Source organism: Pseudophryne corroboree, chromosome 8 (assembly GCF_028390025.1).
Source record: "Pseudophryne corroboree isolate aPseCor3 chromosome 8, aPseCor3.hap2, whole genome shotgun sequence".
Taxonomy (NCBI): domain Eukaryota; kingdom Metazoa; phylum Chordata; class Amphibia; order Anura; family Myobatrachidae; genus Pseudophryne; species Pseudophryne corroboree.
In genome coordinates this window covers 178,631,371-178,657,437 of record NC_086451.1, presented here as the reverse complement: position 1 = coordinate 178,657,437, position 26,067 = coordinate 178,631,371, and the positions used below count along the sequence as shown (strand labels likewise).

Below are 26,067 nucleotides of genomic sequence, written 5' to 3'. Positions count from 1 at the left end.
TATTTTTATGCTAACAAATTTGTTCTCTGAAAAGTGTCCACAAAGCCAAGTCTCTGATTAACACCTTTGTAGGGATGGTTTTTCACCTATTACTAAATTAAACTTGCTTCATTGGAAAGGCAGCAAGATGCATCTTCATTTCAATGTCTACTGAAATAATACAGGTTGACACCAGGAAACATTACCGCCACTGCATCCTTGCTGCTTTCTCATGTAGAAGTCTGTTTAATGTGAAAACAAGGTGATATCTAATTAGCACACAGGTAAGGAATTAAGAAAATCTTTATTTAAGGGTGAAGATGTTTCTCACAAAATCGTTGCCCCAATGCATCATTGAAATTCAAGCTGGAAAGATGATTTTAATATATCACTTGTACATTTTGTATTGCTCTTCTGGTGACAATGTAGTTTGTTTTTGTCAATTACCCTTTTAATAATAGGGTAAAGAAAATTAAGTGGATTTTTTAAAGAAAACTATACTGTCAATATACTATTAAAACAAATTAAAATGGTAAAAGTTATTGTACTTTAAGTAAAAATAAAAGAGCAAAAATATCAATCCCAGTTTTGATTACTTAAATTAACAAAAAAAATGCATATAGCAAAGGATAGTTTCAATCTGCCTACCTCTGGGTTATGGGCCCAGCATGCTTCCATTGCAGTACTCTGCTGCACATGTAAGTGCAAGAGATCCTGAAGCACTCACTCATCATAGGAAAGTACCAATGTGTTTCTTCGTTGGTTGATGGAAGAAACATTTTACAAAAACTCTCCAGATTATTGACTTTTTAAAGTTTTTCTAGGAAACGTTCTAGATGTATGCTTATTAGCCTTTGTCAGTACGTACTTTTTACAAAGTGTCTCTGTGGCGCAATCGGTTAGTGTGTCTGGTTACTAACCAAAAGGTTGGTGGTTCAATCCCACCCAGGGACGTAATTGACCTTGTTATCAGATTTTGGTGATCTTTAAGTAGACAAGTCAAAATTTCAAACCCCCTGTTATGGTGTAGGGTACCTGGCCTTCTCTGATGTAATCAGAGTTAGATTTGATTCAGTGATTTTATAAAAACAGATAGGAAGCACAATTTAGCAGTGGGTTGCAGAGAAAAAGAAATATGCTGGAAAAAAAATCCAATTGAGTGATTAAACAGCTCTTCATTTTCTGGCTTTATTTTTATGCTAACAAATTTGTTCTCTGAAAAGTGTCCACAAAGCCAAGTCTCTGATTAACACCTTTGTAGGGATGGTTTTTCACCTATTACTAAATTAAACTTGCTTCATTGGAAAGGCAGCAAGATGCATCCTCATTTCAATTTCTACTGAAATAATACAGGTTGACACCAGGAAACATTAACGCCACTGCATCCTTGCTGCTTTCTCATGTGGAAGTCTGTTTAATGTGAAAACAAGGTGATATCTAATTAGCACACAGGTAAGGAATTAAGAAAATCTTTATTTAAGGGTGAAGATGTTTCTCACAAAATCGTTGCCCCAATGCATCATTGAAATTCAAGCTGGAAAGATGATTTTAATATATCACTTGTACATTTTGTATTGCTCTTCTGGTGACAATGTAGTTTGTTTTTGTCAATTACCCTTTTAATAATAGGGTAAAGAAAATTAAGTGGATTTTTTAAAGAAAACTATACTGTCAATATACTATTCAAACAAATTAAAATGGTAAAAGTTATTGTACTTCAAGTAAAAATAAAAGAGCAAAAATATCAATCCCAGTTTTGATTACTTAAATTAACAAAAAAAATGCATATAGCAAAGGATAGTTTCAATCTGCCTACCTCTGGGTTATGGGCCCAGCATGCTTCCATTGCAGTACTCTGCTGCACATGTAAGTGCAAGAGATCCTGAAGCACTCACTCATCATGGGAAAGTACCAATGTGTTTCTTCGTTGGTTGATGGAAGAAACATTTTACAAAAATTCTCCAGATTATTGACTTTTTAAAGTTTTTCTAGGAAACGTTCTAGATGTATGCTTATTAGCCTTTGTCAGTATGTACTTTTTGCGAAGTGTCTCTGTGGCGCAATCGGTTAGTGTGTCCGGCTACTAACCAAAAGGTTGGTGGTTCAATCCCACCCAGGGACGTAATTGACCTTGTTATCAGATTTTGGTGATCTTTAAGTAGACAAGTCAAAATTTCAAACCCCCTGTTATGGTGTAGGGTACCTGGCCTTTTCTGATGTAATCAGAGTTAGATTTGATTCAGTGATTTAATAAAAACAGCTAGGAAGCACAATTTAGCAGTGGGTTGCAGAGAAAAAGAAATATGCTGGCAAAAAAAATCCAATTGAGTGATTAAACAGCTCTTCATTTTCTGGCTTTATTTTTATGCTAACAAATTTGTTCTCTGAAAAGTGTCCACAAAGCCAAGTCTCTGATTAACACCTTTGTAGGGATGGTTTTTCACCTATTACTAAATTAAACTTGCTTCATTGGAAAGGCAGCAAGATGCATCTTCATTTCAATGTCTACTGAAATAATACAGGTTGACACCAGGAAACATTACCGCCACTGCATCCTTGCTGCTTTCTCATGTAGAAGTCTGTTTAATGTGAAAACAAGGTGATATCTAATTAGCACACAGGTAAGGAATTAAGAAAATCTTTATTTAAGGGTGAAGATGTTTCTCACAAAATCGTTGCCCCAATGCATCATTGAAATTCAAGCTGGAAAGATGATTTTAATATATCACTTGTACATTTTGTATTGCTCTTCTGGTGACAATGTAGTTTGTTTTTGTCAATTACCCTTTTAATAATAGGGTAAAGAAAATTAAGTGGATTTTTTAAAGAAAACTATACTGTCAATATACTATTAAAACAAATTAAAATGGTAAAAGTTATTGTACTTTAAGTAAAAATAAAAGAGCAAAAATATCAATCCCAGTTTTGATTACTTAAATTAACAAAAAAAATGCATATAGCAAAGGATAGTTTCAATCTGCCTACCTCTGGGTTATGGGCCCAGCATGCTTCCATTGCAGTACTCTGCTGCACATGTAAGTGCAAGAGATCCTGAAGCACTCACTCATCATGGGAAAGTACCAATGTGTTTCTTCATTGGTTGATGGAAGAAACATCTTACAAAAACTCTCCAGATTATTGACTTTTTAAAGTTTTTCTAGGAAACGTTCTAGATGTATGCTTATTAGACTTTGTCAGTATGTACTTTTTGCAAAGTGTCTCTGTGGCGCAATCGGTTAGTGTGTCCGGCTACTACCGAAAAGGTTGATGGTTCAATCCCAACCAGGGACGTAATTGACTTTGTTATCAGATTTTGGTGATCTTTAAGTAGACAAGTCAAAATTTCAAACCCCCTGTTATGGTGTAGGGTACCTGGCCTTCTCTGATGTAATCAGAGTTAGATTTGATTCAGTGATTTTATAAAAACAGCTAGGAAGCACAATTTAGCAGTGGGTTGCAGAGAAAAAGAAATATGCTGGCAAAAAAAATCCAATTGAGTGATTAAACAGCTCTTCATTTTCTGGCTTTATTTTTATGCTAACAAATTTGTTCTTTGAAAAGTTTCCACAAAGCCAAGTCTCTGATTAACACCTTTGTAGGGATGGTTTTTCACCTATTACTAAATTAAACTTGCTTCATTGGAAAGGCAGCAAGATGCATCCTCATTTCAATGTCTACTGAAATAATACAGGTTGACACCAGGAAACATTAACGCCACTGTATCCTTGCTGCTTTCTCATGTGGAAGTCTGTTTAATGTGAAAACAAGGTGATATCTAATTAGCACACAGGTAAGGAATTAAGAAAATCTTTATTTAAGGGTGAAGATGTTTCTCACAAAATCGTTGCCCCAATGCATCATTGAAATTCAAGCTGGAAAGATGATTTTAATATATCACTTGTACATTTTGTATTGCTCTTCTGGTGACAATGTAGTTTGTTTTTGTCAATTACCATTTTAATAATAGGGTAAAGAAAATTAAGTGGATTTTTGAAAGAAAACAATACTGTCAATATACTATTAAAACAAATTAAAATGGTAAAAGTTATTGTACTTTAAGTAAAAATAAAAGAGCCAAAATATCAATCCCAGTTTTGGATTACTTTAATTAACAAAAAAAAAATGCATATAGCAGAGGATAGTTTTAATCTGCCTACCTCTGGGTAATGTGCCCAGCATGATTCCATTGCTGTACTCTGCTGCACATGTAAGTGCAATAGATCATGAAGCACTCACTCATCATGGGAAAGTACCAATGTGTTTCTTCGTTGGTTGATGGAAGAAACATCTTACAAAAACTCTCCAGATTATTGACTTTTTAAAGTTTTTCTAGGAAACGTTTTAGATGAATGCTTATTAGCCTTTGTCAGTATGTACTTTTGCAAAGTGTCTCTGTGGTGCAATCAGTTAGTGTGTATGGCTATTAACCAAAAGGTTGGTGGTTCAATCCCACCCAGGGACGTAATTGACCTTGTTATCAGATTTTGGTGATCTTTAAGTAGACAAGTCAAAATTTCAAACCCCCTCTTATGGTGTAGGGTACCTGGCCTTCTCTGATGTAATCAGAGTTAGATTTGATTCAGTGATTTTATAAAAACAGCTAGGGAGCACAATTTAGCAGTGGGTTGCAGAGAAAAAGAAATATGCTGGCAAAAAAATCCAATTGAGTGATTAAACAGCTCTTCATTTTCTGGCTTTATTTTTATGCTAACAAATTTGTTCTCTGAAAAGTGTCCACAAAGCCAAGTCTCTGATTAACACCTTTGTAAGGATGGTTTTTCACCTATTACTAAATTAAACTTGCTTCATTGGAAAGGCAGCAAGATGCATCCTCATTTCAATGTCTACTGAAATAATACAGGTTGACACCAGGAAACATTAACGCCACTGCATCCTTGCTGCTTTCTCATGTGGAAGTCTGTTTAATGTGAAAACAAGGTGATATCTAATTAGCACACAGGTAAGGAATTAAGAAAATCTTTATTTAAGGGTGAAGATGTTTCTCACAAAATCGTTGCCCCAATGCATCATTGAAATTCAAGCTGGAAAGATGATTTTAATATATCACTTGTACATTTTGTATTGCTCTTCTGGTGACAATGTAGTTTGTTTTTGTCAATTACCATTTTAATAATAGGGTAAAGAAAATTAAGTGGATTTTTAAAAGAAAACAATACTTTCAATATACTATTAAAACAAATTAAAATGGTAAAAGTTATTGTACTTTAATGAAAAATAAAAGAGCAAAAATATCAATCCCAGTTTTGGATTACTTTAATTAACAAAAAAAATGCATATAGCAGAGGATAGTTTTAATCTGCCTACCTCTGGGTTATGGGCCCAGCATGCTTCCATTGCAGTACTCTGCTGCACATGTAAGTGCAATAAATCCTGAAGCACTCACTCATCATGGGAAAGTACCAATGTGTTTCTTCGTTGGTGGATGGAAGAAACATCTTACAAAAACTCTCCAGATTATTGACTTTTTAAAGTTTTTCTAGGAAACGTTTTAGATGAATGCTTATTAGCCTTTGTCAGTATGGACTTTTGCAAAGTGTCTCTGTGGCGCAATCAGTTAGTGTGTACGGCTATAAACCAAAAGGTTGGTGGTTCAATCCCACCCAGGGACGTAATTGACCTTGTTATCAGATTTTGGTGATCTTTAAGTAGACAAGTCAAAATTTCAAACCCCCTCTTATGGTGTAGGGTACCTGGCCTTCTCTGATGTAATCAGAGTTAGATTTGATTCAGTGATTTTATAAAAACAGCTAGGAAGCACAATTTAGCTGTGGGTTGCAGAGAAAAAGAAATATGCTGGCAAAAAAATCCAATTGAGTGATTAAACAGCTCTTCATTTTCTGGCTTTATTTTTATGCTAACAAATTTGTTCTCTGAAAAGTGTCCACAAAGCCAAGTCTCTGATTAACACCTTTGTAGGGATGGTTTTTCACCTATTACTAAATTAAATTTGCTTCATTGGAAAGGCAGCAAGATGCATCCTCATTTCAATGTCTACTGAAATAATACGGGTTGACACCAGGAAACATTAACGCCACTGCATCCTTGCTGCTTTCTCATGTGGAAGTCTGTTTAATGTGAAAACAAGGTGATATCTAATTAGCACACAGGTAAGGATTTAAGAAAATCTTTATTTAAGGGTGAAGATGTTTCTCACAAAATCGTTGCCCCAATGCATCATTGAAATTCAAGCTGGAAAGATGATTTTAATATATCACTTGTACATTTTGTATTGCTCTTCTGGAGACAATGTAGTTTGTTTTTGTCAATTACCCTTTTAATAATAGGGTAAAGAAAATTAAGTGGATTTAAACAAATTAAAATGGTAAAAGTTATTGTACTTCAAGTAAAAATAAAAGAGCAAAAATATCAATCCCAGTTTTGATTACTTAAATTAACAAAAAAAATGCATATAGCAAAGGATAGTTTCAATCTGCCTACCTCTGGGTTATGGGCCCAGCATGCTTCCATTGCAGTACTCTGCTGCACATGTAAGTGCAAGAGATCCTGAAGCACTCACTCATCATGGGAAAGTACCAATGTGTTTCTTCGTTGGTTGATGGAAGAAACATCTTACAAAAACTCTCCAGATTATTGACTTTTTAAAGTTTTTCTAGGAAACGTTCTAGATGTATGCTTATTAGCCTTTGTCAGTATGTACTTTTTGCAAAGTGTTTCTGTGGCGCAATCGGTTAGTGTGTCCTGCTACTAACCAAAAGGTTGGTGGTTCAATCCAACCCAGGGACGTAATTGACCTTGTTATCAGATTTTGGTGATCTTTAAGTAGACAAGTCAAAATTTCAAACCCCCTGTTATGTTGTAGGGTACCTGGCCTTCTCTGATGTAATCAGAGTTAGATTTGATTCATTGATTTTATAAAAACAGCTAGGAAGCACAATTTAGCAGTGGGTTGCAGAGAAAAAGAAATATGCTGGCAAAAAAAATCCAATTGAGTGATTAAACAGCTCTTCATTTTCTGGCTTTATTTTTATGCTAACAAATTTGTTCTCTGAAAAGTGTCCACAAAGCCAAGTCTCTGATTAACACCTTTGTAGGGATGGTTTTTCACCTATTACTAAATTAAACTTGCTTCATTGGAAAGGCAGCAAGATGCATCCTCATTTCAATGTCTACTGAAATAATACAGGTTGACACCAGGAAACATTAACGCCACTGCATCCTTGCTGCTTTCTCATGTAGAAGTCTGTTTAATGTGAAAACAAGGTGATATCTAATTAGCACACAGGTAAGGAATTAAGAAAATCTTTATTTAAGGGTGAAGATGTTTCTCACAAAATCGTTGCCCCAATGCATCATTGAAATTCAAGCTGGAAAGATGATTTTAATATATCACTTGTACATTTTGTATTGCTCTTCTGGTGACAATGTAGTTTGTTTTTGTCAATTACCCTTTTAATAATAGGGTAAAGAAAATTAAGTGGATTTTTTAAAGAAAACTATACTGTCAATATACTATTAAAACAAATTAAAATGGTAAAAGTTATTGTACTTTAAGTAAAAATAAAAGAGCAAAAATATCAATCCCAGTTTTGATTACTTAAATTAACAAAAAAAATGCATATAGCAAAGGATAGTTTCAATCTGCCTACCTCTGGGTTATGGGCCCAGCATGCTTCCATTGCAGTACTCTGCTGCACATGTAAGTGCAAGAGATCCTGAAGCACTCAGTCATCATGGGAAAGTACCAATGTGTTTCTTCGTTGGTTGATGGAAGAAACATCTTACAAAAACTCTCAAGATTATTGACTTTTTAAAGTTTTTCTAGGAAACGTTCTAGATGTATGCTTATTAGCCTTTGTCAGTATGTACTTTTTGCAAAGTGTCTCTGTGGCGCAATCGGTTAGTGTGTCCGGCTACTAACCAAAAGGTTGGTGGTTCAATCCCACCCAGGGACGTAATTAACCTTGTTATCAGATTTTGGTGATCTTTAAGTAGACAAGTCAAAATTTCAAACCCCCTGTTATGGTGTAGGGTACCTGGCCTTCTCTGATGTAATCAGAGTTAGATTTGATTCATTGATTTTATAAAAACAGCTAGGAAGCACAATTTAGCAGTGGGTTGCAGAGAAAAAGAAATATGCTGGCAAAAAAAAATCCAATTGAGTGATTAAACAGCTCTTCATTTCTGGCTTTATTTTTATGCTAACAAATTTGTTCTCTGAAAAGTGTCCACAAAGCCAAGTCTCTGATTAACACCTTTGTAGGGATGGTTTTTCACCTATTACTAAATTAAACTTGCTTCATTGGAAAGGCAGCAAGATGCATCCTCATTTCAATGTCTACTGAAATAATACAGGTTGACACCAGGAAACATTAACGCCACTGCATCCTTGCTGCTTTCTCATGTAGAAGTCTGTTTAATGTGAAAACAAGGTGATATCTAATTAGCACACAGGTAAGGAATTAAGAAAATCTTTATTTAAGGGTGAAGATGTTTCTCACAAAATCGTTGCCCCAATGCATCATTGAAATTCAAGCTGGAAAGATGATTTTAATATATCACTTGTACATTTTGTATTGCTCTTCTGGTGACAATGTAGTTTGTTTTTGTCAATTACCCTTTTAATAATAGGGTAAAGAAAATTAAGTGGATTTTTTAAAGAAAACTATACTGTCAATATACTATTAAAACAAATTAAAATGGTAAAAGTTATTGTACTTTAAGAAAAAATAAAAGAGCAAAAATATCAATCCCAGTTTTGATTACTTAAATTAACCAAAAAAATGTATATAGCAAAGGATAGTTTCAATCTGCCTACCTCTGGGTTATGGGCCCAGCATGCTTCCATTGCAGTACTCTGCTGCACATGTAAGTGCAAGAGATCCTGAAGCACTCAGTCATCATGGGAAAGTACCAATGTGTTTCTTCGTTGGTTGATGGAAGAAACATCTTACAAAAACTCTCCAGATTATTGACTTTTTAAAGTTTTTCTAGGAAACGTTCTAGATGTATGCTTATTAGCCTTTGTCAGTAAGTACCTTTCGCAAAGTGTCTCTGTGGCGCAATCGGTTAGTGTGTCCGGCTACTAACCAAAAGGTTGGTGGTTCAATCCAACCCAGGGACGTAATTGACCTTGTTATCAGATTTTGGTGATCTTTAAGTAGACAAGTCAAAATTTCAAACCCCCTGTTATGGTGTAGGGTACCTGGCCTTCTCTGATGTAATCAGAGTTAGATTTGATTCATTGATTTTATAAAAACAGCTAGGAAGCACAATTTAGCAGTGGGTTGCAGAGAAAAAGAAATATGCTGGCAAAAAAAAATCCAATTGAGTGATTAAACAGCTCTTCATTTTCTGGCTTTATTTTTATGCTAACAAATTTGTTCTCTGAAAAGTGTCCACAAAGCCAAGTCTCTGATTAACACCTTTGTAGGGATGGTTTTTCACCTATTACTAAATTAAACTTGCTTCATTGGAAAGGCAGCAAGATGCATCCTCATTTCAATGTCTACTGAAATAATACAGGTTGACACCAGGAAACATTAACGCCACTGCATCCTTGCTGCTTTCTCATGTAGAAGTCTGTTTAATGTGAAAACAAGGTGATATCTAATTAGCACACAGGTAAGGAATTAAGAAAATCTTTATTTAAGGGTGAAGATGTTTCTCACAAAATCGTTGCCCCAATGCATCATTGAAATTCAAGCTGGAAAGATGATTTTAATATATCACTTGAACATTTTGTATTGCTCTTCTGGTGACAATGTAGTTTGTTTTTGTCAATTACCCTTTTAATAATAGGGTAAAGAAAATTAAGTGGATTTTTTAAAGAAAACTATACTGTCAATATACTATTAAAACAAATTAAAATGGGAAAAGTTATTGTACTTTAAGTAAAAATAAAAGAGCAAAAATATCAATCCCAGTTTTGATTACTTAAATTAACAAAAAAAAATGCATATAGCAAAGGATAGTTTCAATCTGCCTACCTCTGGGTTATGGGCCCAGCATGCTTCCATTGCAGTACTCTGCTGCACATGTAAGTGCAAGAGATCCTGAAGCACTCAGTCATCATGGGAAAGTACCAATGTGTTTCTTCGTTGGTTGATGGAAGAAACATCTTACAAAAACTCTCCAGATTATTGACTTTTTAAAGTTTTTCTAGGAAACGTTCTAGATGTATGCTTATTAGCCTTTGTCAGTATGTACTTTTTACAAAGTGTCTCTGTGGCGCAATCGGTTAGTGTATCTGGCTACTAACCAAAAGGTTGGTGGTTCAATCCCACCCAGGGACGTAATTAACCTTGTTATCAGATTTTGGTGATCTTTAAGTAGACAAGTCAAAATTTCAAACCCCCTGTTATGGTGTAGGGTACCTGGCCTTCTCTGATGTAATCAGAGTTAGATTTGATTCAGTGATTTTATGAAAACAGCTAGGAAGCACAATTTAGCAGTGGGTTGCAGAGAAAAAGAAATATGCTGGCAAAAAAAATCCAATTGAGTGATTAAACAGCTCTTCATTTTCTGGCTTTATTTTTATGCTAACAAATTTGTTCTCTGAAAAGTGTCCACAAAGCCAAGTCTCTGATTAACACCTTTGTAGGGATGGTTTTTCACCTATTACTAAATTAAACTTGCTTCATTGGAAAGGCAGCAAGATGCATCCTCATTTCAATTTCTACTGAAATAATACAGGTTGACACCAGGAAACATTAACGCCACTGCATCCTTGCTGCTTTCTCATGTGGAAGTTTGTTTAATGTGAAAACAAGGTGATATCTAATTAGCACACAGGTAAGGAATTAAGAAAATCTTTATTTAAGGGTGAAGATGTTTCTCACAAAATCGTTGCCCCAATGCATCATTGAAATTCAAGCTGGAAAGATGATTTTAATATATCACTTGTACATTTTGTATTGCTCTTCTGGTGACAATATAGTTTGTTTTTGTCAATTACCCTTTTAATAATAGGGTAAAGAAAATTAAGTGGATTTTTTAAAGAAAACTATACTGTCAATATACTATTCAAACAAATTAAAATGGTAAAAGTTATTGTACTTCAAGTAAAAATAAAAGAGCAAAAATATCAATCCCAGTTTTGATTACTTAAATTAACAAAAAAAATGCATATAGCAAAGGATAGTTTCAATCTGCCTACCTCTGGGTTATGGGCCCAGCATGCTTCCATTGCAGTACTCTGCTGCACATGTAAGTGCAAGAGATCCTGAAGCACTCACTCATCATGGGAAAGTACCAATGTGTTTCTTCATTGGTTGATGGAAGAAACATCTTACAAAAACTCTCCAGATTATTGACTTTTTAAAGTTTTTCTAGGAAACGTTCTAGATGTATGCTTATTAGACTTTGTCAGTTGGGACTTTTTGCAAAGTGTCTCTGTGGCGCAATCGGTTAGTGTGTCCGGCTACTAACCAAAAGGTTGGTGGTTCAATCCCAACCAGAGACGTAATTGACCTTGTTATCAGATTTTGGTGATCTTTAAGTAGACAAGTCAAAATTTCAAACCCCCTGTTATGGTGTAGGGTACCTGGCCTTCTCTGATGTAGTTAGATTTGATTCAGTGATTTTATAAAAACAGCTAGGAAGCACAATTTAGCAGTGGGTTGCAGAGAAAAAGAAATATGCTGGCAAAAAAAATCCAATTGAGTGATTAAACAGCTCTTCATTTTCTGGCTTTATTTTTATGCTAACAAATTTGTTCTTTGAAAAGTGTCCACAAAGCCAAGTCTCTGATTAACACCTTTGTAGGGATGGTTTTTCACCTATTACTAAATTAAACTTGCTTCATTGGAAAGGCAGCAAGATGCATCCTCAATTCAATGTCTACTGAAATAATACAGGTTGACACCAGGAAACATTAACGCCACTGTATCCTTGCTGCTTTCTCATGTGGAAGTCTGTTTAATGTGAAAACAAGGTGATATCTAATTAGCACACAGGTAAGGAATTAAGAAAATCTTTATTTAAGGGTGAAGATGTTTCTCACAAAATCGTTGCCCCAATGCATCATTGAAATTCAAGCTGGAAAGATGATGTTAATATATCACTTGTACATTTTGTATTGCTCTTCTGGTGACAATGTAGTTTGTTTTTGTCAATTACCATTTTAATAATAGGGTAAAGAAAATTAAGTGGATTTTTGAAAGAAAACAATACTGTCAATATACTATTAAAACAAATTAAAATGGTAAAAGTTATTGTACTTTAAGTAAAAATAAAAGAGCAAAAATATCAATCCCAGTTTTGATTACTTAAATGAACAAAAAAAAATGCATATAGCAAAGGATAGTTTCAATCTGCCTACCGCTGGGTTATGGGCCCAGCATGCTTCCATTGCTGTACTCTGCTGCACATGTAAGTGCAAGAGATCCTGAAGCACTCACTCATCATGGGAAAGTACCAATGTGTTTCTTCGTTGGTTGATGGAAGAAACATTTTACAAAAACTCTCCAGATTATTGACTTTTTAAAGTTTTTCTAGGAAACGTTTTAGATGAATGCTTATTAGCCTTTGTCAGTATGTACGTTTGCAAAGTGTCTTTGTGGCGCAATCAGTTAGTGTGCACGGCTATTAACCAAAAGGTTGGTGGTTCAATCCCACCCAGGGACGTAATTGACCTTGTTATCAGATTTTGGTGATCTTTAAGTAGACAAGTCAAAATTTCAAATTCCCCTGTTCTGGTGTAGGGTACCTGGCCTTCTCTGATGTAATCAGAGTTAGATTTAATTCAGTGATTTTATAAAAACAGCTAGGAAGCACAATTTAGCAGTGGGTTGCAGAGAAAAAGAAATATGCTGGCAAAAAAAATCCAATTGAGTGATTAAACAGCTCTTAATTTTCTGGCTTTATTTTTATGCTAACAAATTTGTTCTCTGAAAAGTGTCCACAAAGCCAAGTCTCTGATTAACACCTTTGTAAGGATGGTTTTTAACCTATTACTAAATTAAACTTGCTTCATTGGAAAGGCAGCAAGATGCATCCTCATTTCAATGTCTACTGAAATAATACAGGTTGACACCAGGAAACATTAACGCCACTGCATCCTTGCTGCTTTCTCACGTGGAAGTCTGTTTAATGTGAAAACAAGGTGATATCTAATTAGCACACAGGTAAGGAATTAAGAAAATCTTTATTTAAGGGTGAAAATGTTTCTCACAAAATCGTTGCCCCAATGCATCATTGAAATTCAAGCTGGAAAGATGATTTTAATATATCACTTGTACATTTTGTATTGCTCTTCTGGTGACAATGTAGTTTGTTTTTGTCAATTACCCTTTTAATAATAGGGTAAAGAAAATTAAGTGGCTTTTTTAAAGAAAACTATACTGTCAATATACTATTAAAACAAATTAAAATGGTAAAAGTTATTGTACTTTAAGTAAAAATAAAAGAGCAAAAATATCAATCCCAGTTTTGATTACTTAAATTAACAAAAAAAAATGCATATAGCAAAGGATAGTTTCAATCTGCCTACCTCTGGGTTATGGGCCCAGCATGCTTCCATTGCAGTACTCTGCTGCACATGTAAGTGCAACAGATCCTGAAGCACTCAGTCATCATGGGAAAGTACCAATGTGTTTCTTCGTTGGTTGATGGAAGAAACATCTTACAAAAACTCTCCAGATTATTGACTTTTTAAAGTTTTTCTAGGAAACGTTCTAGATGTATGCTTATTAGCCTTTGTCAGTATGTACTTTTTGCAAAGTGTCTCTGTGACGCAATCGGTTAGTGTGTCCGGCTACTGACCAAAAGGTTGGTGGTTCAATCCCAACCAGGGACATAATTGACCTTGTTATCGGATTTTGGTGATCTTTAAGTAGACAAGTCAAAATTTCAAACCCCCTGTTATGGTGTAGGGTACCTGGCCTTCTCTGATGTAATAAGAGTTAGATTTGATTCAGTGATTTTATAAAAACAGCTAGGAAGCACAATTTAGCAGTGGGTTGCAGAGAAAAAGAAATATGCTGGCAAAAAAAATCCAATTGAGTGATTAAACAGCTCTTCATTTTCTGGCTTTATTTTTATGCTAACAAATTTGTTCTCTGAAAAGTGTCCACAAAGCCAAGTCTCTGATTAACACCTTTGTAGGGATGGTTTTTCACCTATTACTAAATTAAACTTGCTTCATTGGAAAGGCAGCAAGATGCATCCTCATTTCAATGTCTACTGAAATAATACAGGTTGACACCAGGAAACATTAACGCCACTGCATCCTTGCTGCTTTCTCATGTAGAAGTCTGTTTAATGTGAAAACAAGGTGATATCTAATTAGCACACATGTAAGGAATTAAGAAAATCTTTATTTAAGGGTGAAGATGTTTCTCACAAAATCGTTGCCCCAATGCATCATTGAAATTCAAGCTGGAAAGATGATTTTAATATATCACTTGTACATTTTGTATTGCTCTTCTGGTGACAATGTAGTTTGTTTTTGTCAATTACCCTTTTAATAATAGGGTAAAGAAAATTAAGTGGATTTTTTAAAGAAAACTATACTGTCAATATACTATTAAAACAAATTAAAATGGTAAAAGTTATTGTACTTTAAGTAAAAATAAAAGAGCAAAAATATCAATCCCAGTTTTGATTACTTAAATTAACAAAAAAAAAATGCATATAGCAAAGGATAGTTTCAATCTGCCTACCTCCGGGTTATGGGCCCAGCATGCTTCCATTGCAGTACTCTGCCGCACATGTAAGTGCAAGAGATCCTGAAGCACTCACTCATCATGGGAAAGTACCAATGTGTTTCTTCGTTGGTTGATGGAAGAAACATCTTACAAAAACTCTCCAGATTATTGACTTTTTAAAGTTTTTCTAGGAAACGTTTTAGATGAATGCTTATTAGCCTTTGTCAGTATGTACTTTTGCAAAGTGTCTCTGTGGCGCAATCAGTTAGTGTGTATGGCTATAAACCAAAAGGTTGGTGGTTCAATCCCACCCAGGGACGTAATTGACCTTGTTATCAGATTTTGGTGATCTTTAAGTAGACAAGTCAAAATTTCAACCCCCCTCTTATGGTGTAGGGTACCTGGCCTTCTCTGATGTAATTAGAGTTAGATTTGATTCAGTGATTTTATAAAAACAGCTAGGAAGCACAATTTAGCAGTGGGTTACAGAGAAAAATAAATATGCTGGCAAAAAAATCCAATTGAGTGATTTAACAGCTCTTCATTTTCTGGCTTTATTTTTATGCTAACAAATTTGTTCTCTGAAAAGTGTCCACAAAGCCAAGTCTCTGATTAACACCTTTGTAAGCATGGTTTTTCACCTATTACTAAATTAAACTTGCTTCATTGGAAAGGCAGCAAGATGCATCCTCATTTCAATGTCTACTGAAATAATACAGGTTGACACCAGGAAACATTAACGCCACTGCATCCTTGCTGCTTTCTCATGTAGAAGTCTGTTTAATGTGAAAACAAGGTGATATCTAATTAGCACACAGGTAAGGAATTAAGAAAATCTTTATTTAAGGGTGAAGATGTTTCTCACAAAATCGTTGCCCCAATGCATCATTGAAATTCAAGCTGGAAAGATGATTTTAATATATCACTTGTACATTTTGTATTGCTCTTCTGGTGACAATGTAGTTTGTTTTTGTCAATTACCCTTTTAATAATAGGGTAAAGAAAATTAAGTGGATTTTTTAAAGAAAACTATACTGTCAATATACTATTAAAACAAATTAAAATGGTAAAAGTTATTGTACTTTAAGAAAAAATAAAAGCAAAAATATCAATCCCAGTTTTGATTACTTAAATTAACCAAAAAAATGTATATAGCAAAGGATAGTTTCAATCTGCCTACCTCTGGGTTATGGGCCCAGCATGCTTCCATTGCAGTACTCTGCTGCACATGTAAGTGCAAGAGATCCTGAAGCACTCAGTCATCATGGGAAAGTACCAATGTGTTTCTTCGTTGGTTGATGGAAGAAACATCTTACAAAAACTCTCCAGATTATTGACTTTTTAAAGTTTTTCTAGGAAACGTTCTAGATGTATGCTTATTAGCCTTTGTCAGTAAGTACCTTTCGCAAAGTGTCTCTGTGGCGCAATCGGTTAGTGTGTCCGGCTACTAACCAAAAGGTTGGTGGTTCAATCCAACCCAGGGACGTAATTGACCTTGTTATCAGATTTTGGTGATCTTTAAGTAGACAAGTCAAAATTTCAAACCCCCTGTTATGGTGTAGGGTACCTGGCCTTCTCTGATGTAATCAGAGTTAGATTTGATTCATTGATTTTATAAAAACAGCTAGGAAGCACAATTTAGCAGTGGGTTGCAGAGAAAAAGAAATATGCTGGCAAAAAAAAATCCAATTGAGTGATTAAACAGCTCTTCATTTTCTGGCTTTATTTTTATGCTAACAAATTTGTTCTCTGAAAAGTGTCCACAAAGCCAAGTCTCTGATTAACACCTTTGTAGGGATGGTTTTTCACCTATTACTAAATTAAACTTGCTTCATTGGAAAGGCAGCAAGATGCATCCTCATTTCAATGTCTACTGAAATAATACAGGTTGACACCAGGAAACATTAACGCCACTGCATCCTTGCTGCTTTCTCATGTAGAAGTCTGTTTAATGTGAAAACAAGGTGATATCTAATTAGCACACAGGTAAGGAATTAAGAAAATCTTTATTTAAGGGTGAAGATGTTTCTCACAAAATCGTTGCCCCAATGCATCATTGAAATTCAAGCTGGAAAGATGATTTTAATATATCACTTGAACATTTTGTATTGCTCTTCTGGTGACAATGTAGTTTGTTTTTGTCAATTACCCTTTTAATAATAGGGTAAAGAAAATTAAGTGGATTTTTTAAAGAAAACTATACTGTCAATATACTATTAAAACAAATTAAAATGGTAAAAGTTATTGTACTTTAAGTAAAAATAAAAGAGCAAAAATATCAATCCCAGTTTTGATTACTTAAATTAACAAAAAAAAATGCATATAGCAAAGGATAGTTTCAATCTGCCTACCTCTGGGTTATGGGCCCAGCATGCTTCCATTGCAGTACTCTGCTGCACATGTAAGTGCAAGAGATCCTGAAGCACTCAGTCATCATGGGAAAGTACCAATGTGTTTCTTCGTTGGTTGATGGAAGAAACATCTTACAAAAACTCTCCAGATTATTGACTTTTTAAAGTTTTTCTAGGAAACGTTCTAGATGTATGCTTATTAGCCTTTGTCAGTATGTACTTTTTACAAAGTGTCTCTGTGGCGCAATCGGTTAGTGTATCTGGCTACTAACCAAAAGGTTGGTGGTTCAATCCCACCCAGGGACGTAATTAACCTTGTTATCAGATTTTGGTGATCTTTAAGTAGACAAGTCAAAATTTCAAACCCTCTGTTATGGTGTAGGGTACCTGGCCTTCTCTGATGTAATCAGAGTTAGATTTGATTCATTGATTTTATAAAAACAGCTAGGAAGCACAATTTAGCAGTGGGTTGCAGAGAAAAAGAAATATGCTGGCAAAAAAAAATCCAATTGAGTGATTAAACAGCTCTTCATTTTCTGGCTTTATTTTTATGCTAACAAATTTGTTCTCTGAAAAGTGTCCACAAAGCCAAATCTCTGATTAACACCTTTGTAGGGATGGTTTTTCACCTATTACTAAATTAAACTTGCTTCATTGGAAAGGCAGCAAGATGCATCCTCATTTCAATGTCTACTGAAATAATACAGGTTGACACCAGGAAACATTAACGCCACTGCATCCTTGCTGCTTTCTCATGTAGAAGTCTGTTTAATGTGAAAACAAGGTGATATCTAATTAGCACACAGGTAAGGAATTAAGAAAATCTTTATTTAAGGGTGAAGATGTTTCTCACAAAATCGTTGCCCCAATGCATCATTGAAATTCAAGCTGGAAAGATGATTTTAATATATCACTTGTACATTTTGTATTGCTCTTCTGGTGACAATGTAGTTTGTTTTTGTCAATTACCCTTTTAATAATAGGGTAAAGAAAATTAAGTGGATTTTTTAAAGAAAACTATACTGTCAATATACTATTAAAACAAATTAAAATGGTAAAAGTTATTGTACTTTAAGTAAAAATAAAAGAGCAAAAATATCAATCCCAGTTTTGATTACTTAAATTAACAAAAAAAAATGCATATAGCAAAGGATAGTTTCAATCTGCCTACCTCTGGGTTATGGGCCCAGCATACTTCCATTGCAGTACTCTGCTGCACATGTAAGTGCAAGAGATCCTGAAGCACTCAGTCATCATGGGAAAGTACCAATGTGTTTCTTCGTTGGTTGATGGAAGAAACATCTTACAAAAACTCTCCAGATTATTGACTTTTTAAAGTTTTTCTAGGAAACGTTCTAGATGTATGCTTATTAGCCTTTGTCAGTATGTACTTTTTACAAAGTGTCTCTGTGGCGCAATCGGTTAGTGTATCTGGCTACTAACCAAAAGGTTGGTGGTTCAATCCCACCCAGGGACGTAATTGACCTTGTTATCAGATTTTGGTGATCTTTAAGTAGACAAGTCAAAATTTCAAACCCCCTGTTATGGTGTAGGGTACCTGGCCTTCTCTGATGTAATCAGAGTTAGATTTGATTCAGTGATTTTATAAAAACAGCTAGGAAGCACAATTTAGCAGTGGGTTGCAGAGAAAAAGAAATATGCTGGCAAAAAAAATCCAATTGAGTGATTAAACAGCTCTTCATTTTCTGGCTTTATTTTTATGCTAACAAATTTGTTCTCTGAAAAGTGTCCACAAAGCCAAGTCTCTGATTAACACCTTTGTAGGGATGGTTTTTCACCTATTACTAAATTAAACTTGCTTCATTGGAAAGGCAGCAAGATGCATCCTCATTTCAATTTCTACTGAAATAATACAGGTTGACACCAGGAAACATTAACACCACTGCATCCTTGCTGCTTTCTCATGTGGAAGTTTGTTTAATGTGAAAACAAGGTGATATCTAATTAGCACACAGGTAAGGAATTAAGAAAATCTTTATTTAAGGGTGAAGATGTTTCTCACAAAATCGTTGCCCCAATGCATCATTGAAATTCAAGCTGGAAAGATGATTTTAATATATCACTTGTACATTTTGTATTGCTCTTCTGGTGACAATGTAGTTTGTTTTTGTCAATTACCCTTTTAATAATAGGGTAAAGAAAATTAAGTGGATTTTTTAAAGAAAACTATACTGTCAATATACTATTCAAACAAATTAAAATGGTAAAAGTTATTGTACTTCAAGTAAAAATAAAAGAGCAAAAATATCAATCCCAGTTTTGATTACTTAAATTAACAAAAAAAATGCATATAGCAAAGGATAGTTTCAATCTGCCTACCTCTGGGTTATGGGCCCAGCATGCTTCCATTGCAGTACTCTGCTGCACATGTAAGTGCAAGAGATCCTGAAGCACTCACTCATCATGGGAAAGTACCAATGTGTTTCTTCATTGGTTGATGGAAGAAACATCTTACAAAAACTCTCCAGATTATTGACTTTTTAAAGTTTTTCTAGGAAACGTTCTAGATGTATGCTTATTAGACTTTGTCAGTTGGGACTTTTTGCAAAGTGTCTCTGTGGCGCAATCGGTTAGTGTGTCCGGCTACTAACCAAAAGGTTGGTGGTTCAATCCCAACCAGGGACATAATTGACCTTGTTATCAGATTTTGGTGATCTTTAAGTAGACAAGTCAAAATTTCAACCCCCCTCTTATGGTGTAGGGTACCTGGCCTTCTCTGATGTAATTAGAGTTAGATTTGATTCAGTGATTTTATAAAAACAGCTAGGAAGCACAATTTAGCAGTGGGTTACAGAGAAAAATAAATATGCTGGCAAAAAAATCCAATTGAGTGATTAAACAGCTCTTCATTTTCTGGCTTTATTTTTATGCTAACAAATTTGTTCTCTGAAAAGTGTCCACAAAGCCAAGTCTCTGATTAACACCTTTGTAAGGATGGTTTTTCACCTATTACTAAATTAAACTTGCTTCATTGGAAAGGCAGCAAGATGCATCCTCATTTCAATGTCTACTGAAATAATACAGGTTGACACCAGGAAACATTAACGCCACGTGGAAGTCTGTTTAATGTGAAAACAAGGTGATATCTAATTAGCACACAGGTAAGGAATTAAGAAAATCTTTATTTAAGGGTGAAAATGTTTCTCACAAAATCGTTGCCCCAATGCATCATTGAAATTCAAGCTGGAAAGATGATTTTAATATATCACTTGTACATTTTGTATTGCTCTTCTGGTGACAATGTAGTTTGTTTTTGTCAATTACCATTTTAATAATAGGGTAAAGAAAATTAAGTGGATTTTTAAAAGAAAACAATACTTTCAATATACTATTAAAACAAATTAAAATGGTTAAAGTTATTGTACTTTAAGTAAAAATAAAAGAGCAAAAATATCAATCCCAGTTTTGATTACTTAAATTAACAAAAAAAAAATGCATATAGCAAAGGATAGTTTCAATCTGCCTACCTCTGGGTTATGGGCCCAGCATGCTTCCATTGCAGTACTCTGCTGCACATGTAAGTGCAAGAGATCCTGAAGCACTCAGTCATCATGGGAAAGTACCAATGTGTTTCTTCGTTGGTTGATGGAAGAAACATCTTACAAAAACTCTCCAGATTATTGACTTTTTAAAGTTTTTCTAGGAAACGTTCTAGATGTATGCTTATTAGCCTTTGTCAGTATGTACTTTTTGCAAAGTGTTTCTGTGGCGCAATCGGTTAGTGTGTCCTGCTACTAACCAAAAGGTTGGTGGTTCAATCCAACCCAGGGACGTAATTGACCTTGTTATCAGATTTTGGTGATCTTTAAGTAGACAAGTCAAAATTTCAAACCCCCTGTTATGTTGTAGGGTACCTGGCCTTCTCTGATGTAATCAGAGTTAGATTTGATTCATTGATTTTATAAAAACAGCTAGGAAGCACAATTTAGCAGTGGGTTGCAGAGAAAAAGAAATATGCTGGCAAAAAAAATCCAATTGAGTGATTAAACAGCTCTTCATTTTCTGGCTTTATTTTTATGCTAACAAATTTGTTCTCTGAAAAGTGTCCACAAAGCCAAGTCTCTGATTAACACCTTTGTAGGGATGGTTTTTCACCTATTACTAAATTAAACTTGCTTCATTGGAAAGGCAGCAAGATGCATCCTCATTTCAATGTCTACTGAAATAATACAGGTTGACACCAGGAAACATTAACGCCACTGCATCCTTGCTGCTTTCTCATGTAGAAGTCTGTTTAATGTGAAAACAAGGTGATATCTAATTAGCACACAGGTAAGGAATTAAGAAAATCTTTATTTAAGGGTGAAGATGTTTCTCACAAAATCGTTGCCCCAATGCATCATTGAAATTCAAGCTGGAAAGATGATTTTAATATATCACTTGTACATTTTGTATTGCTCTTCTGGTGACAATGTAGTTTGTTTTTGTCAATTACCCTTTTAATAATAGGGTAAAGAAAATTAAGTGGATTTTTTAAAGAAAACTATACTGTCAATATACTATTAAAACAAATTAAAATGGTAAAAGTTATTGTACTTTAAGTAAAAATAAAAGAGCAAAAATATCAATCCCAGTTTTGATTACTTAAATTAACAAAAAAAATGCATATAGCAAAGGATAGTTTCAATCTGCCTACCTCTGGGTTATGGGCCCAGCATGCTTCCATTGCAGTACTCTGCTGCACATGTAAGTGCAAGAGATCCTGAAGCACTCAGTCATCATGGGAAAGTACCAATGTGTTTCTTCGTTGGTTGATGGAAGAAACATCTTACAAAAACTCTCCAGATTATTGACTTTTTAAAGTTTTTCTAGGAAACGTTCTAGATGTATGCTTATTAGCCTTTGTCAGTATGTACTTTTTGCAAAGTGTCTCTGTGGCGCAATCGGTTAGTGTGTCCGGCTACTAACCAAAAGGTTGGTGGTTCAATCCCACCCAGGGACGTAATTAACCTTGTTATCAGATTTTGGTGATCTTTAAGTAGACAAGTCAAAATTTCAAACCCCCTGTTATGGTGTAGGGTACCTGGCCTTCTCTGATGTAATCAGAGTTAGATTTGATTCATTGATTTTATAAAAACAGCTAGGAAGCACAATTTAGCAGTGGGTTGCAGAGAAAAAGAAATATGCTGGCAAAAAAAAATCCAATTGAGTGATTAAACAGCTCTTCATTTCTGGCTTTATTTTTATGCTAACAAATTTGTTCTCTGAAAAGTGTCCACAAAGCCAAGTCTCTGATTAACACCTTTGTAGGGATGGTTTTTCACCTATTACTAAATTAAACTTGCTTCATTGGAAAGGCAGCAAGATGCATCCTCATTTCAATGTCTACTGAAATAATACAGGTTGACACCAGGAAACATTAACGCCACTGCATCCTTGCTGCTTTCTCATGTAGAAGTCTGTTTAATGTGAAAACAAGGTGATATCTAATTAGCACACAGGTAAGGAATTAAGAAAATCTTTATTTAAGGGTGAAGATGTTTCTCACAAAATCGTTGCCCCAATGCATCATTGAAATTCAAGCTGGAAAGATGATTTTAATATATCACTTGTACATTTTGTATTGCTCTTCTGGTGACAATGTAGTTTGTTTTTGTCAATTACCCTTTTAATAATAGGGTAAAGAAAATTAAGTGGATTTTTTAAAGAAAACTATACTGTCAATATACTATTAAAACAAATTAAAATGGTAAAAGTTATTGTACTTTAAGAAAAAATAAAAGAGCAAAAATATCAATCCCAGTTTTGATTACTTAAATTAACCAAAAAAATGTATATAGCAAAGGATAGTTTCAATCTGCCTACCTCTGGGTTATGGGCCCAGCATGCTTCCATTGCAGTACTCTGCTGCACATGTAAGTGCAAGAGATCCTGAAGCACTCAGTCATCATGGGAAAGTACCAATGTGTTTCTTCGTTGGTTGATGGAAGAAACATCTTACAAAAACTCTCCAGATTATTGACTTTTTAAAGTTTTTCTAGGAAACGTTCTAGATGTATGCTTATTAGCCTTTGTCAGTAAGTACCTTTCGCAAAGTGTCTCTGTGGCGCAATCGGTTAGTGTGTCCGGCTACTAACCAAAAGGTTGGTGGTTCAATCCAACCCAGGGACGTAATTGACCTTGTTATCAGATTTTGGTGATCTTTAAGTAGACAAGTCAAAATTTCAAACCCCCTGTTATGGTGTAGGGTACCTGGCCTTCTCTGATGTAATCAGAGTTAGATTTGATTCATTGATTTTATAAAAACAGCTAGGAAGCACAATTTAGCAGTGGGTTGCAGAGAAAAAGAAATATGCTGGCAAAAAAAAATCCAATTGAGTGATTAAACAGCTCTTCATTTTCTGGCTTTATTTTTATGCTAACAAATTTGTTCTCTGAAAAGTGTCCACAAAGCCAAGTCTCTGATTAACACCTTTGTAGGGATGGTTTTTCACCTATTACTAAATTAAACTTGCTTCATTGGAAAGGCAGCAAGATGCATCCTCATTTCAATGTCTACTGAAATAATACAGGTTGACACCAGGAAACATTAACGCCACTGCATCCTTGCTGCTTTCTCATGTAGAAGTCTGTTTAATGTGAAAACAAGGTGATATCTAATTAGCACACAGGTAAGGAATTAAGAAAATCTTTATTTAAGGGTGAAGATGTTTCTCACAAAATCGTTGCCCCAATGCATCATTGAAATTCAAGCTGGAAAGATGATTTTAATATATCACTTGAACATTTTGTATTGCTCTTCTGGTGACAATGTAGTTTGTTTTTGTCAATTACCCTTTTAATAATAGGGTAAAGAAAATTAAGTGGATTTTTTAAAGAAAACTATACTGTCAATATACTATTAAAACAAATTAAAATGGGAAAAGTTATTGTACTTTAAGTAAAAATAAAAGAGCAAAAATATCAATCCCAGTTTTGATTACTTAAATTAACAAAAAAAAATGCATATAGCAAAGGATAGTTTCAATCTGCCTACCTCTGGGTTATGGGCCCAGCATGCTTCCATTGCAGTACTCTGCTGCACATGTAAGTGCAAGAGATCCTGAAGCACTCAGTCATCATGGGAAAGTACCAATGTGTTTCTTCGTTGGTTGATGGAAGAAACATCTTACAAAAACTCTCCAGATTATTGACTTTTTAAAGTTTTTCTAGGAAACGTTCTAGATGTATGCTTATTAGCCTTTGTCAGTATGTACTTTTTACAAAGTGTCTCTGTGGCGCAATCGGTTAGTGTATCTGGCTACTAACCAAAAGGTTGGTGGTTCAATCCCACCCAGGGACGTAATTAACCTTGTTATCAGATTTTGGTGATCTTTAAGTAGACAAGTCAAAATTTCAAACCCCCTGTTATGGTGTAGGGTACCTGGCCTTCTCTGATGTAATCAGAGTTAGATTTGATTCAGTGATTTTATGAAAACAGCTAGGAAGCACAATTTAGCAGTGGGTTGCAGAGAAAAAGAAATATGCTGGCAAAAAAAATCCAATTGAGTGATTAAACAGCTCTTCATTTTCTGGCTTTATTTTTATGCTAACAAATTTGTTCTCTGAAAAGTGTCCACAAAGCCAAGTCTCTGATTAACACCTTTGTAGGGATGGTTTTTCACCTATTACTAAATTAAACTTGCTTCATTGGAAAGGCAGCAAGATGCATCCTCATTTCAATTTCTACTGAAATAATACAGGTTGACACCAGGAAACATTAACGCCACTGCATCCTTGCTGCTTTCTCATGTGGAAGTTTGTTTAATGTGAAAACAAGGTGATATCTAATTAGCACACAGGTAAGGAATTAAGAAAATCTTTATTTAAGGGTGAAGATGTTTCTCACAAAATCGTTGCCCCAATGCATCATTGAAATTCAAGCTGGAAAGATGATTTTAATATATCACTTGTACATTTTGTATTGCTCTTCTGGTGACAATGTAGTTTGTTTTTGTCAATTACCCTTTTAATAATAGGGTAAAGAAAATTAAGTGGATTTTTTAAAGAAAACTATACTGTCAATATACTATTCAAACAAATTAAAATGGTAAAAGTTATTGTACTTCAAGTAAAAATAAAAGAGCAAAAATATCAATCCCAGTTTTGATTACTTAAATTAACAAAAAAAAAGCATATAGCAAAGGATAGTTTCAATCTGCCTACCTCTGGGTTATGGGCCCAGCATGCTTCCATTGCAGTACTCTGCTGCACATGTAAGTGCAAGAGATCCTGAAGCACTCACTCATCATGGGAAAGTACCAATGTGTTTCTTCATTGGTTGATGGAAGAAACATCTTACAAAAACTCTCCAGATTATTGACTTTTTAAAGTTTTTCTAGGAAACGTTCTAGATGTATGCTTATTAGACTTTGTCAGTTGGGACTTTTTGCAAAGTGTCTCTGTAGCGCAATCGGTTAGTGTGTCCGGCTACTAACCAAAAGGTTGGTGGTTCAATCCCAACCAGGGACATAATTGACCTTGTTATCAGATTTTGGTGATCTTTAAGTAGACAAGTCAAAATTTCAAACCCCCTGTTATGGTGTAGGGTACCTGGCCTTCTCTGATGTAGTTAGATTTGATTCAGTGATTTTATAAAAACAGCTAGGAAGCACAATTTAGCAGTGGGTTGCAGAGAAAAAGAAATATGCTGGCAAAAAAAATCCAATTGAGTGATTAAACAGCTCTTCATTTTCTGGCTTTATTTTTATGATAACAAATTTGTTCTTTGAAAAGTGTCCACAAAGCCAAGTCTCTGATTAACACCTTTGTAGGGATGGTTTTTCACCTATTACTAAATTAAACTTGCTTCATTGGAAAGGCAGCAAGATGCATCCTCAATTCAATGTCTACTGAAATAATACAGGTTGACACCAGGAAACATTAACGCCACTGTATCCTTGCTGCTTTCTCATGTGGAAGTCTGTTTAATGTGAAAACAAGGTGATATCTAATTAGCACACAGGTAAGGAATTAAGAAAATCTTTATTTAAGGGTGAAGATGTTTCTCACAAAATCGTTGCCCCAATGCATCATTGAAATTCAAGCTGGAAAGATGATGTTAATATATCACTTGTACATTTTGTATTGCTCTTCTGGTGACAATGTAG

General features: G+C 34.8%; 9 non-coding genes across 9 annotated transcripts; all 9 read left to right on the top strand.

Annotated features, from left to right (window-relative positions):
* The first annotated feature begins 859 nt into the window (after window positions 1-859).
* TRNAS-ACU (transfer RNA serine (anticodon ACU)) lies at window positions 860-933 on the top strand. Its single transcript has one exon. It is a non-coding gene; the product is annotated as a tRNA-Ser (tRNA).
* Window positions 934-2,027: 1,094 nt separating this feature from the next.
* TRNAS-ACU (transfer RNA serine (anticodon ACU)) lies at window positions 2,028-2,101 on the top strand. Its single transcript has one exon. It is a non-coding gene; the product is annotated as a tRNA-Ser (tRNA).
* A 5,738-nt stretch (window positions 2,102-7,839) lies between these two features.
* Window positions 7,840-7,913, top strand: TRNAS-ACU (transfer RNA serine (anticodon ACU)). The gene has a single exon. It is a non-coding gene; the product is annotated as a tRNA-Ser (tRNA).
* Window positions 7,914-10,179: 2,266 nt separating this feature from the next.
* Window positions 10,180-10,253, top strand: TRNAS-ACU (transfer RNA serine (anticodon ACU)). The gene has a single exon. It is a non-coding gene; the product is annotated as a tRNA-Ser (tRNA).
* A 4,599-nt stretch (window positions 10,254-14,852) lies between these two features.
* TRNAY-AUA (transfer RNA tyrosine (anticodon AUA)) lies at window positions 14,853-14,926 on the top strand. The gene has a single exon. It is a non-coding gene; the product is annotated as a tRNA-Tyr (tRNA).
* Window positions 14,927-17,189: 2,263 nt separating this feature from the next.
* On the top strand, window positions 17,190-17,263 carry TRNAS-ACU (transfer RNA serine (anticodon ACU)). The gene has a single exon. It is a non-coding gene; the product is annotated as a tRNA-Ser (tRNA).
* A 1,097-nt stretch (window positions 17,264-18,360) lies between these two features.
* Window positions 18,361-18,434, top strand: TRNAS-ACU (transfer RNA serine (anticodon ACU)). The gene has a single exon. It is a non-coding gene; the product is annotated as a tRNA-Ser (tRNA).
* A 3,412-nt stretch (window positions 18,435-21,846) lies between these two features.
* TRNAS-ACU (transfer RNA serine (anticodon ACU)) lies at window positions 21,847-21,920 on the top strand. Its single transcript has one exon. It is a non-coding gene; the product is annotated as a tRNA-Ser (tRNA).
* A 2,266-nt stretch (window positions 21,921-24,186) lies between these two features.
* TRNAS-ACU (transfer RNA serine (anticodon ACU)) lies at window positions 24,187-24,260 on the top strand. Its single transcript has one exon. It is a non-coding gene; the product is annotated as a tRNA-Ser (tRNA).
* The last annotated feature ends 1,807 nt before the right edge of the window (window positions 24,261-26,067 follow it).